The 14,035-nt window shown below is 44.3% G+C and overlaps 1 long non-coding RNA gene across 2 annotated transcripts in view; it reads right to left on the bottom strand.

Moving 5' to 3' along the window:
• LOC138793206 (uncharacterized) overlaps positions 1-14,035 on the bottom strand; it is a 63,266-nt gene continuing 49,231 nt past the window's right edge. Inside the window, exons 3-4 of one of the 2 annotated variants that reach the window (XR_011363232.1) lie at positions 4,498-5,254; positions 1-147 (exon numbers count right to left, since the gene is read on the bottom strand). This is a non-coding gene — a long non-coding RNA (uncharacterized lncRNA). The remainder of the gene's footprint in view (positions 148-4,497; positions 5,255-14,035) is intronic. The other variant, XR_011363231.1, reaches the window with a different exon arrangement.

Below are 14,035 nucleotides of genomic sequence, written 5' to 3'. Positions count from 1 at the left end.
TAACTGTTGTCCCATGGCGTGACTTTGTTCCAATCCTACAACAGTCCAGGAGCAGGGCACCACAACGTCACTGGTTAGAGAGGGAGCTGGAGGACGGAGGGAATGTGTAGAATAGGGCAGGTTCTAGTAATATCATCCAGCGTGAATCTGAAAAAAAAAAAGGGTCCCCCTTCAAATAACAGCAACTAAACATAATAAAACGCTCTTTATGTCCAAAGATATAACCAAACATATCACTACATAATGTCTAACAAATACTACACCATTATGGCTTATCACTACATACTGCCATATTGATTTCCACAGCTCATTTCTGCATAACCCGGTGGACAATCATCATAAACGCTGCAATATTCCACCACCTGCCGCCTTGCCCCAAATGCTAATAATGCCCATTTGGGGTTCTCCACAGTAAAGTGAGTAGGTAGGTGAGTGGACTGGTAGGGGAAAAATAAATATGTTTCCCCCATTAGATAGGTAGGTCAGTATGTTGATCCCCCTTCATTTAGTTTCCTAGTATGTACTTGGTCCAGTACATAAGTCCCAGAGTGACCTGTTTACCACAGTATGCGGGATCCCAAGTAGATTATTCCAGGATGTAGGAGCCCTAGTAGGCAGCTTCTCCTCAGTATGTAGGAGCCCCAGTAGGTAGCTTCCCCTCAGTATGTAGGAGCCCCAGTAGGAAGCTTCCCCTCAGTATGTAGGAGCCCCAGTAGGTAGCTTCCCCTCAGTATGTAGGTGCCCTAGTAGGAAGCTTCTCCTCAGTATGTAGGAGCCCCAGTAGGCAGCTTCCCCTCAGTATGTAGGAGCCCCAGTAGGTAGCTTCCCCTCAGTATGTAGGTGCCCTAGTAGGAAGCTTCTCCTCAGTATGTAGGAGCCCCAGTAGGCAGCTTCCCCTCAGTATGTAGGAGCCCCAGTAGGTAGCTTCCCCTCAGTATGTAGGAGCCCCAGTAGGTAGCTTCCCCTCAGTATGTAGGAGCCCCAGTAGGTAGCTTCTCCTCAGTATGTAGGAGCCCCAGTAGGAAGCTTCTCCTCAGTATGTAGGAGCCCCAGTAGGAAGCTTCTCCTCAGTATGTAGGAGCCCCAGTAGGTAGCTTCCCCTCAGTATGTAGGTGCCCCAGTAGGTAGCTTCCCCTCAGTATGTAGGAGCCCCAGTATGTAGGAGCCCCAGTTGGTAGCTTCCCCTCAGTATGTACGACCCCCCGAAGGTAGCTTCCCCTCAGTATGCACGACCCCCCGAAGGTAGCTTCCCCTCAGTATGCACGACCCCCAGTAGGTAGCTTTCTCTCAGTATGTAGGAGCCCCAGTAGGTAGGTTCTCCTCAGTATATACGACCCTAAGTAGGTAGCTTCACTTCTGTATGTAGGAGCCTTAGTAGGAAGCTTCCTCTCAGTATGTATGACCCCCAGTAGGTAGCTTTCCCTCAGTATGTAGGAGCCCCAGTAGGTAGCTTCCCCTCAGTATGTAGGAGCCCCAGTAGGAAGCTTCCCCTCAGTAGGTAGGAGCCCCAGTAAGTAGCTTACCCTCAGTATGTAGGAGCCCCAGATGATAGCTTACCCTCAGTATTTACGACCCCAAGTAGGTAGTTTCACTAAGTATGTAGCACCCCCAGAAGGGACCTCCAGTAGAACCCCCAGTAGAATACCCTAATGTATAGGACCTCCCATAAGGTTGTTTCCTCCAGTACGTATGACCTCCAGTACCTAGTTTCTCCTAGAATGTAGGAGCCCCAGTAGGTAGGACTCCCATTAGTTCCCCTTGGTTTGCAGGCCTCTCAGTAGACAGGACTCCCATTACGTAGGACCTCTATTATTTAGATCCTAGAACACTAAACCGACAGGAAAAATGGACAAAAACCCGACTTGCTGCTGGGAACACGTTAGTAAATCAGCCCTGATGAGTGACGTCATTGTGGACTTTAGTGTTTGGAAAGAATAGACACTCCCTGCCTCTTATGGCTGCAGGTATGAAGCTGAAGAGTGACAGAGCAAGGAGCCAATGACTCTTTGCTCTGTCAATTGAGCACCACTTTTTAATGTGCCTACAGTATATAATGGGCAACAGTATATAATATAATTCACTACAGGGGGTACAGTGTATTATACAGTGTATCATTTTAGGGGTTACAATCTGTATCAAAATTAATTTCAGGAGGTACGGTGTATATTAAGATTCATTACAAGAGACACGGAGTGCTGGTCAGTTTTTTGTATTTCTTTACTGGGTAAAATGTGTGGCAGTAATATATTCAGACAGTGCGGACTGGTCCACCAGAGGACACAATGATCATCCAGTAGGCCCCAGCTCCACATGCAGGCGGCACACTGACTTTAGGGGCGTCAGGGCCCCTTGACAGTGACAGGGCTGCCGGTGACAGCATCAGTGCCCCCCTCAACCTCCCTAGGACTGAACAGGGCCCCCGCGGCTCCTTGGGGGCGTTTCGGCTGGCGCACGCAACGGTGAGCTCAGCTCAGTGTGCGTTGGGGGCCGGGACTTCAGGCACAGAGAGCGCGTGTTAGAGATGCTCCCTGTGCCGGAAGTACCAGCTCCAGCGCACAACGAGTGTTCTGGTGCCGGGCCTGCTCAGGAATCGCCTTCGGGGACACCACCAGGGAACCGCGCATCAGCCGGGGGAGAAGAGCAGGAGACATCAGCGACGTGGGAGCGTGTTGTGAGGTGAGTTTTGATTTTTTTTTGTCTTCACAGGGGGCCAGATATCACAGGGGGCCATCTATAAGGGGGGTAATACAGGGGGCATCTATAAGGGGGTTAATTAGGGAGGGCATCTATAAGGGGGACATCACAGGGGGGCATCTATAAGGGGGATGATACAGGGGGCATCTATAAGGGGTATATCACAGAGGGCATCTATAAAGGGATATCACAGGGGCCATCTATAAGGGGGATAATTAGGGGGGACATCTATAAGGGGGATGATACAGGGGGCATCTATAAGGGGTATATCACAGAGGGCATCTATAAGGGGATATCACAGGGGGCATCTATAAGGGGATAATTAGGGGGGCATCTATAAGGGGGACATCACAGGGGGGCATCTATAAGAGGGATGATACAGACCATTCTCTGTAAACCCTAGAGATGGTTGTGCGTGAAAATCCCAGTAGATCAGCAGTTTCTGAAATACTCAGACCAGCCCTTCTGGCACCAACAACCATGCCACGTTCAAAGGCACTCAAATCACCTTTCTTCCCCATACTGATGCTCGGTTTGAACTGCAGGAGATTGTCTTGACCATGTCTACATGCCTAAATGCACTGAGTTGTCGCCATGTTATTGGCTGATTAGAAATTAAGTGGTAACGTGCAGTTGGACAGGTGTACCTAATAAAGTGGCCGGTGAGTGTGTATGTATATATATATATATATATATATATATATATATATATATATATATATGTATATATACAGACACACACACATACACATCAACAGCATCGCTTGGTTAAGAAAGTGGGGCCCAAGTTCACAGTCTGCAGCCCTCAGGATATGCTGGGAGTTGTAGTACAGTAAGGAGACAACTGCCGCTGTAGACATATGTATTGCTGGACCTTCAGGGCTGATCGTTTGTACCCACAGACTGCAGCCACCAGGAGACTCTGCACACAATTTATTAAAGTGCTGTCCACTCAGAAACTACAACTCCCAGCATACACTGAGAGCTTTATAAATGTAGGGTGTTCTGAGAGTTTTAGTTTAACTGAAAATGTTATTTACAAGGGATTCGTCACAGATACAGATGAATCCAGAAAAGGAGCGGGTCAGCATCTTGTGTCTCGCTGGTTCTATATTGGTGGGCCCCAGGTACCCCAGTCCGACACTGTATTTAGAGGGAACATTGTGTGGAGTTCTTGTTTTTAGGGGCACAGTATGTAACAGTATTATATTTGGAGAGCACAGTGTCTGGCAGTATTATATTCAGAGGGTATAGTGTGTGGCAGTACCATATACAGGGGGCACAGTATGTGGCAGTGTTATACTTAAGAGATTACTGTGTACCATATTCAGGGGACCAGTATTATATTTTGACGGTACACTGTCTGGTAGTATCATATTCTGAGAGAACAGTATATGGCAGTATGATATATAGAAGAAACAATGTGTGGTGCTCTTGTATGTAGGCAGCACAGTGTGTGGTCATATAATATTCGGAGAGAACAGTGCTTGGAGTTTTTGTAAGGGGCATAGTGTGTGGCAGTGTTATATACTGCTCAAAAAAAAATAAATAATAATAACAACACTTAAACAACACAATATAACTCCAAGTCAATCGCACCTTTATGAAATCCCCATGTTCAGTTATGAAGAAACACTGATGGTGAATCAATTTCTGCTGCTTTTGTGCAAATGGAACAAGTAAAGGATAAATCTGGCAAATAAATTTATTCAAGTATTGTATTGCCCCCCAAAAGTTATAGAACTCACCAATATACACTTATTACAGGAAATGCTTATAAAGTGCTTTTTTCCCTGCACTTACTACTGTATCAAGGCTTCACTTCCTGGATAACATGGTGATGTCACTTCCTGGATAACATGGTGATGTCACTTCCTGGATAAACATGGTGATGTCACTTCCTGGATAACATGGTGATGTCACTTCCTGGATAACATGGTGATGTCACTTCCTGGATAAACATGGTGATGTCACTTCCTGGATAACATGGTGATGTCACTTCCTGGATAACATGGTGATGTCACTTCCTGGAAAACATGGTGATGTCGCTTTCCTGGATAACATGGTGATGTCGCTTTCCTGGATAACATGGTGATGTCACTTCCTGGATAACATGGTGATGTCACTTCCTGGATAACATGGTGATGTCACTTCCTGGATAACATGGTGATGTCACTTCCTGGATAAGGGTGGGTTCACACTGAGGAATTCTAGCGGATAAATTCCGCGGAACTCCGTTGCCTGTACGTGCGCCTCTCCGCCGGCTCCATAGACATCATTCTATGGGCCGGCTGATTCCGCATTCCACCGAAAGAATTGACGTGTCAATTGGCATTTGTGCGGCACTTTGGCACACCTCACCACTACTTCCTCCTACCTCTTTTTCATGCATATTTATTGCTGGCCGACCTCCTGCTTGATGGTGATGTCATTGCTGCGCACGCACTGCTACAGGCAAGGAGGCACAGGCTCCTCTGCCAGTTCACACAAGCACCTCCGATCTCCAAGGCCGTGTGATCCTGACATCACTGTTCCAGGATTCTGGACGGACTGTAGGTAGCTGGAAAGTGAAGGGAAAAACATCATCAATAAACTGTTTGCCAGCGCACGGGACTAAAGCAAATGCCCTCAGTCAGGACACTTAATGTGGCTCCTCATCTTGGACTCTTGATTACAGTACAAGACCCAAGATTGTACAGAATCTACTGCACGAATGCATTCACTAAAGAAGCCAAGCTCACAAGGGCCAGCCACCTACACTACAGCAGCGGTAGAGAACCGTGGCCCTCCAGCTGTTTGCAAAACTACAACTCCCATCACGCCTGGACAGCCAAAGCTTTAGCAATGAGATTACAAATACCTGAATGTTAATTATTATTAATTATTAATCCTATTGCATTCCTCTGCCAACTCATGACTACCCTGTGGACTGCAACCTAGGGATCCTACTGATTAAGAGGGAACTCTGGAGAGTGTTTTTTTTTTTAAAAATACAGATTTGTAAACTACTTCTATTAAAAAAAACAAAAAAACTCCAGTCTTCCAGTACTTATCAGCTGCTATATGTCCTGCAGGTGTATTCTTTCCAGTCAGACACAGTGCTCGCTGCTGCCACCTTTGTCCATGTCAGGAACTGTCCAGAGGAGGAGAGATTTTCTATGGGGATTTGCTGCTGCTCTGGACAGTTCCTGACATGGACAGAGGTGGCAGCAGAGAGCACTGTGTCAGACTGGAAAGAATACACCACTTCCTGCAGGACATACAGCAGCTGATAAGTAGTGGAAGACTTGAGATTTTTTTTTATAGAAGTAAATTACAAATCTGTATAATTTTCGGGTACCAGTTCATATGAAAAAAAATATTTATTTTTTTGCCGGGGTACCCCTTTAAATCCAAACCTCATTGCAGGGGTCCCTAATGAAAAACAGCAGGATCCCTTAGACTCAACACTTCCCTGTAGCACCACACTAGTTGCAGAACACAGTTCAACTGTTATTGGTACACAGTTTTTTTTCTGTGCCTATTATTATGGTTTTGTTTTTATATTTTGTATCCTTTGTTATAAAGCTCCTTGTAATAGATTTTTTTTTTAGCTCTGCATGCTTTTATGAGTGCTATACTAGCACGCTCGGTTTCATCCAAACCTGAACACTCTGCATTTGATTACAGGTGGCTGAAGAAGTTGGATGCAGCTCTGGGGAGTCATAGAAAACATGGATGCAACCTATGGCTCTAACCATGTGTTCCAGGTAGCCTTAGGGCTGCATCCAACCTCTCCAGACATTGGTAATCAAATGCTGAGCGTTCAGGTTCTTAACAGCTTGAACAGATTTACTATTTTGTCCTCCAATAAAATACTCTATGTATAGCTGCCTAACTGTCCTTTGGGAACCACAAAATGGCTGTCAGAAACCTAGGCATCGAAGCATAATGCAGCAAACATTTCAGACATACCTCCCAAGTGTCCCTGTTTTGGAGGGACAGTCCCTACATTTGACGTCCCTCTGTCCCTCTTTGCCCTTTACATGTCCCTCTTTTTGACCTAGAAGTGAGATTGGCATTAATAGACTTTCTTTGTCGCTCTAGAAAGTGTCAGGTTTCTTACTGTATAATAGACCCAAACTTGCATATTTTTCTATCATATGGTGCATGATGGGTCCTAAAAATAGTTTTATTCAAATGAATCATGTGAGATTATGGCTCCTTTTACACATCATGTCACACATGCAGATCATATGGCCCCTATATACATCTGTAGGGGTTATGGATCCATTTTGGGGCCATGATCTGTGCCACACAAAAAACTATGAAGCCATTATGCATCTGTGTCACCTATGTGACTGCAGGTCCCTGCAAATGGGGACAGTAACTATAACACATTTGTAATCCTGTCCGCAGGTCTGTCATTACACCACAGAGTTACTATGTGTGAATGGGACCTAAGGATGCATCACACACACAGGATGTGCTGCAGATTTGCAGATATCAAACTAAATGCATCAATCTGTAGCAGATCCTGTATGTCTGCTTGCATCAATCTGTAGCAGATCCTGTATGTGTGATTGCATCAATCTGCATCAGATCCTGGATGTGTGAAAGCATCAATCTGCAGCAAATCCTGTATGTGTGATTGCATCAATCTGCAGCAGATCCTGTATGTGTGATTGCATCAATCTGCATCAGATCCTGGATGTGTGAAAGCATCAATCTGCAGCAAATCCTGTATGTGTGATTGCATCAATCTGCAGCAGATCCTGTATGTGTGATTGCATCAATCTGCATTAGACCCTGTATGTGTGATTGCATCAATCTGCATTAGACCCTGTATGTGTGATTGCATCAATCTGCATTAGACCCTGTATGTGTGATTGCATCAATCTGCAGCAGATCCTGGATGTGTGATTGCATCAATCTGCAGCAGATCCTGGATGTGTGATTGCATCAATCTGCAGCAGATCCTGGATGTGTGATTGCATCAATCTGTGTCAGATCCTGGTTGTGTGATTGCATCAATCTGCAGCAGATCCTGGATGTGTGATTGCATCAATCTGCAGCAGATCCTGGATGTGTGATTGCATCAATCTGCAGCAGATCCTGGATGTGTGATTGCATCAATCTGTGTCAGATCCTGGTTGTGTGATTGCATCAATCTGCAGCAGATCCTGGATGTGTGATTGCATCAATCTGCAGCAGATCCTGGATGTGTGATTGCATCAATCTGCAGCAGATCCTGGATGTGTGATTGCATCCTTGAATTAAAAAGTATAGAAATGTCTGTAAAATTTTCCAAGAGTGAGCCACAAGTGTCCTTCTAGGGGTTATCCAGCGCTAAAAAACATGGCCACTTTTCCCTCTCTCTCGTCTCCAGATTGGGTGGGGTTTCAAACTCAGTTCCATTGAAGTAAATGGAGCTTAACTGCAAACAACACCTGAACAGGAGACAAGAGAGGGGGAAAAGTGGCCATGTTTTTGTAGCGCTGGATAACCCCTTTAAGTACCACTTTAATACCATCTCTTATTTCCTGGTGCCTCTAGATCAGGTGGTGCAAATGATTCCCCAAAATGGTACCAAACAGAAGGGCTCAGAGACCTCTACACAATGACTATCCAAACTATAATACAGTATAGTAGTAGACAGAATGGTGAACATATCATGTACAATGGATCAATGACATGCTGCAGTCTTAGACAGTACCAGGAATCAAGAGACATTCTATACCCATAGGCTTGGGCAGTCAGTAGCCCCAAAAAGACCCTAAAGAGCCATGTATGGCTAACCTGGCTACATATAGGTTCACAATAGAGATGAGCGAAGCGGGTTCGGGTTCGAGTCGTTCCGAACCCGAACGTTGGATAAAGCTCTAAGGTTGTCTGGAAAACATGGCTACAGCCAATGACTATATTCATGTTTTCCACACAGCCTTAGGGCTTTATCCAATTTCAGCAGCCACCGCTAATCAAATGCCGAAAGTTCGGGTTCGGATCGACTCGAGCATGCTCCAGGTTCGCTCATCTCTAGTTCACAATCATCAAACATTCCATTTTTCACTCTCCAGTCATTTCTAACTGTGCCACTAGGGGGAGCTCAGGTCACACAGTCCTTTCTTTCAGCACAGGTCTCGACTTTTACCATTGCTCAGTACATTGACTTTACTGGGTCATATATTTAAGTTGATGATGCATGATCTGGCTCCATACTTGTCTGCCATTTCATCCATTTATATCATTTTGTATACAGTCCCTTTTACCTTTAGCTAAGTGAAAAGATATAAAAAGGTATAGAAAGCACTATACATTTTAACACAGAAAAAAAGGGCTATCTTGATATTTTAAGGGGAGCGGCTATTAAATGTTCAAGTAAGAAGAATTGGAAAGGTGACCGGAAAAGACATCCCGCTCAATACGGCTGTCTGTGCCGGTCTATGTAGTGAGGTGTCTGATGTACGAGATCCCGAAACTGTGCCTGACCAATGATGGTTCCTTTAGGAGGATTGTGCAGATTGATCCTATACATTCAGATCCGATAAAACAGACAGGGAAGGATTAGAATAAGGCAGGGCTGGTGCAGGTGCTGGTGCCAAAGGCTGTCCAGGCATGATGGGAGTTGTAGTTTTGCACCAGCTGGAGAGCCACTTTCTAAGGACAGGTCATGATGGGAGTTGTAGTTTTGCACCAGCTGGAGAGCCACTTTCCAAGGACAGGTCATGATGGGAGTTGTAGTTTTGCACCAGCTGGAGAGCCATTTTCCAAGGACAGGTCATGATGGGAGTTGTAGTTTTGCACCAGCTGGAGAGCCATTTTCCAAGGACAGGTCATGATGGGAGTTGTAGTTATGCACCAGCTGGAGAGCCAAGGTTCCCGACCCCGGGTGTACACCATCAGGTGACTTTCCAAGGACAGTTCTAATCCCTGTATCAATTATAGGTCCATCTATTCTATTGCTCAGCGTGTCTATCTATTCCCCTAATCCTGATCGTATTCACTGAAATTGACATTTTAATAAACTGTTTCCCACAGGTCACTGATTAGATCTTGATGGAAACGAGTGTCGTGTCTGCTAATTAGTGCGGCTTTCTCTCCCCCCCCTCCCCCCCCCCCCCCCCCCCCGTCCTTTGGTCTCGCTCTTTTCTCAATATCTTTCCTTCCACCGCTGTTTCTCCTCCCCCTTTCTCCCTCCCTCCCCACTTTTCTCAGCTATCACTAATTACTCTGCCCACGGAAAACAGGATCATCTGGCACAAACCGCGCGAAAAATACTTTCCGAGAAAAGGCGTCAGGAAGACGAGTGGGATTTAACCCTCGTGATTGCCGATACTCCGTCTATCTGGTGCTGTGTGCTCTCGCCATGGCTGAGTCGGTTTGTGTCTGCTATCGGAGCATGGGTACAACTGCTGCATTACATGATGGCCATCGGCCGCAGTGAAAGGACCAGGCACTTGGGCAGATGTATAGGGAGTAGTACAGACATGGAGCCTGCAGCACTGCCCTGTAAGGGTCCTATTACACGGAGCAATTTTTAACGATTAACGACTACTGATAAACGATCGCAAACGAGATCGTTTATTGCTAACCTAAAATCGTTCACCATATTATACAGAACTGAGGTGAGGTGCAGCGGCTCCTTTCTCTTTTTGTCCGTATATTACACGATGGTCGTTAGTTACGATAGTTATTGCGATCGTTACTATGACTGTTACTGCGATCGTTACTGTGATCGTTTATTCCTTCTGATCCCAGCAAAACAATGAACAATGTGCAATTACACTGAAGGATTAGTGAAAAAATGCGGGATTTGAGCGAACGAATGTGGAATTACGGCGAACGATTAGCGATAATTTTAGGGTACTATTACACTGAGCGATTTTTTTTCTTTTTTTTTGACGACTGATTAACGATAAACGATCTCAAACGACCGATATGGCAAACTACCCGAAATTATTCGCCCAATTACACGGACTGATGATCGTTACTTATGATTGTTCTATCGGTCGTTTTGTCGTCGCCATTGCGTACGTTTCAGCTATGACTTCTTATTGCACCGAACTATGTGCGAACGATTTAACGATAAATATAGGTCCGAATTCTATGAAACGACCAACGAGAAATCATTTAATCACTGTCTGCTGTTACAAAATTATCGTTTAAATCCGAACAATCTATCCGATAAATCCAACGATTATCGTGCGAAAAATTATTATATCGTTCGAATGTAAACAATAATTGTTCTGTGTAATTGCAGGCAATGATTGACAAATCGTTCGTATGACGTTGATCGTTGATTTAGAGCTGAACCTAAAATTATTGTTAATCATTCGCTGTAATTCCACATTCGTTCACTTAAAGGGGTAGTGTGGCGTTAGAAAATTATTCACTAAATAACACACATTACAAAGTTATACAACTTTGTAATGTATGTTATGTTAGTGAATGGCCCCCTTCCCCGTGTCCCCCCCCCCCACCCCCAAAAGTGTAGTGCACTATACATACCTGATTCGTGTCGACCCTGGCCGCCATCTTGGGGACAATGACGTCGTCTTCAGGAGGCCGGCCGGTCCGCACCAGCCCTCCTTCATGCTGGCCCCCCTCTGCCACATCATCAGCCGCTCAGCAACAATTGGCTAATCATTACTAAGCTCAGCCAATCGCGGCTGAGCAGCAGATGACACATCCCTCATGTTGGCCCCCCTCTGCCGTGTCATCAGCTGCTCAGCAGCGATATAGGTGAGTATAATGCACCACACTTCCGGGTTTAGCATGAGTGGGGGGGAACACAGGGAAGGGGGCCATTCACATACATAACATACATTACAAAGTTGTATAATTTTGTAATGTGTGTTATTTTGTGAATAAATGCTTAGAGCCGCACTACCCCTTTAAGTTCCGTATTTTTTCACTAATCGTTCAGTGTAATTGCACATTTTGCTGGGATCAGAAGGAATAAACGATTATAGTAACAATCACAATAACGATCAAAGTAATGATCATAACTAACTAACTTAGTCCTTAATCATTAAAAATCACTCCGTGTAATAGGACCCTAACAATTTTTCGAATAATAAGTGTCCCGTGTAAAACGGCCCTTAGGTTTAGATCTAAATCAACGATCAACAACACATGAACGATTTTTCGATCGTTGCCTGCAATTACACAGAACGATTATCGTTTAAATTCTAACGATATGACGATTTTTCGCACGATAATGCTTTGGAATGTGAGAAGAAATTGGTGGACGTGGAAGAAAACCATGCAAGTGTGGGAAGGGCAGACATGAAAATAATCCAACTATACATTCTGTCCACTGGTCCCTATCTATCTTAAAGGGGGGGAAATATAGTTATTTCAAATCAATTGGTTATAGAAACTAATATAGATTTGTAATTTACGTCTATTTAACAATCCTGTACTTATCAGCTGCTGTATGTCCTGCAGGAAGTGGTGTATTCTTTCCAGTCTGACAAAGTGCTCTCTGCTGCCACCTCTGTCCATGTCAGGAACTGTCTAGAGCAGCAGAAAATCTCCACAGAAACACACAAAATGAAGAAATAGTAACCGGCACTACTGTGTCTGGTGCAAAAATATTTTCTAAACAGACCTATATAGTACGAGTTTCTGCAATAAATATATGGGGTGCTCACTTCTACTGTAGACAATAGTAATCATACATCGGAGAAGAAAAAAGGAAAATGTAGAGGGCACTCACCATTAAAAACTTGTTCTTTATTCAAAGTTTTCTAAAAATCGCCATTGCAGGACGAGCATACAGCAAGACGCCAACTCTTCCCAGTATATATATATATATATACTTTTGTATCCATATATATGCTGTCCCATATAAATCCCCTACAGAAGTGACAGAAATCCTAGCTTTCATCCCTAATCTCTGTAACACTCCACTGTATATGTCAGCCCCATTTACGTTATAGGTCACACGACTTCTCGTGATGACATGTCGCGTTCTGGAGTGATCCCTATTGATGCCGGCAGATGCGCAGTCTGTGTGGTTTCTTGATTTATCTGATTAGTCTGTAAATTGTACATTATTGAATCGTCAATATATCTGAATGATCTGGACTAAGCTGACTATACCGCCTGCAAATAGAGAAAGGCAGTCCTGAACAGGTCAATGAAACTGATGTTCTTCATTTGTGTCTATACAGTTAAAAAGGTTTAGTTGTTTTTTTTTTTTTGTATTACAGAGAGCTAGAAATATAAAAAAAACTCTGGCAAAAATGTTTTCTTTCAAATCAAAGTTTTAATAATCTTAAAATCTATTACTTATCAGCTGCTGCAAGTACTGCAGGAAGTGGTGTATTCTCTCCAGTCTTACACAGTGCTCTCTACTGCCACCTCTGTCCATGTAAGGAACTGTCTAGAGCAGGAGAGGTTTTCTATGAGGATTTGCTACTGATCTGGACAGTTCCTGACATGGACAGAGGTGTCAGCAGAGGGCACTGTGTCAGGCTGGAAAGAGTACAACACATCCTGCGGGACATACAGCAGCTGATAAGTACTGGAAGTCTGGAGATTTTTAAATAGAAGTAAATTACAAATATGTAAAAGAAAAAAAAAATCACTTTACAAACAGAAATATAGCACTGAGAATAGTTTAATACAGTATATACTTCTAGAGATACTTTCCTACCTGATTAGAGATCGGACAAGGAGCTGCACACTAGGCAGCCCACAACCATACATGACACCTGACAAGTATCATGCAGGGGTCCTATTCTAATTAATAGGTGTGCAATACTTCCTGGAAATCATACCGTTATATTGTGTCTCTTCATGCCCAGTGTTAGATGGAGAGGAAAAATATCCCCGAAGATACACGTTAAAACATTAGTGTTATAAATGTCAAAAATTTAGATTGCTCCAGGTCTCAGTTCTCAATCCAAGAGCTGTAGCCGGGATATAGCCAGGGTCACGTTAGAATTAGAGATGAGTGCAATGTAAGCGTGCTGGAGTCTGATCGTGCGACATTTGATTATCGGTGGCTAAAGAAGTTGGATGCAGCTCTAAGAAGTCCGGGTGGATACAGCCTATGGCTGTATCCATGTTTTCCCAGGCTCCCTAGGGCAGCAACCAACTACTTCAGCCACCGGTAATCAAATGCCGATTGATCAGACTCCAGCATGCACGAGCTGCGCATGCTTAGGATTACTCAGGATCATTATATGTCGAAGGAGCCCAACACCTGTAACCAGCTGGACCGGGTGGTGAGCCAGGGAGCATGGCACTGTGACTTGTTCCTAGCTATAACTTATGATCACAGCGCAAGACTCGATGTGATCTTAAAGTGTCACTGTCGTTTTTTTTTTTTGCAGAAATCAATAGTAAAGGC

Source organism: Dendropsophus ebraccatus, chromosome 5 (genome assembly GCF_027789765.1).
Source record: "Dendropsophus ebraccatus isolate aDenEbr1 chromosome 5, aDenEbr1.pat, whole genome shotgun sequence".
Taxonomy (NCBI): domain Eukaryota; kingdom Metazoa; phylum Chordata; class Amphibia; order Anura; family Hylidae; genus Dendropsophus; species Dendropsophus ebraccatus.
This window is presented reverse-complemented; position numbering and strand designations above follow the sequence as displayed.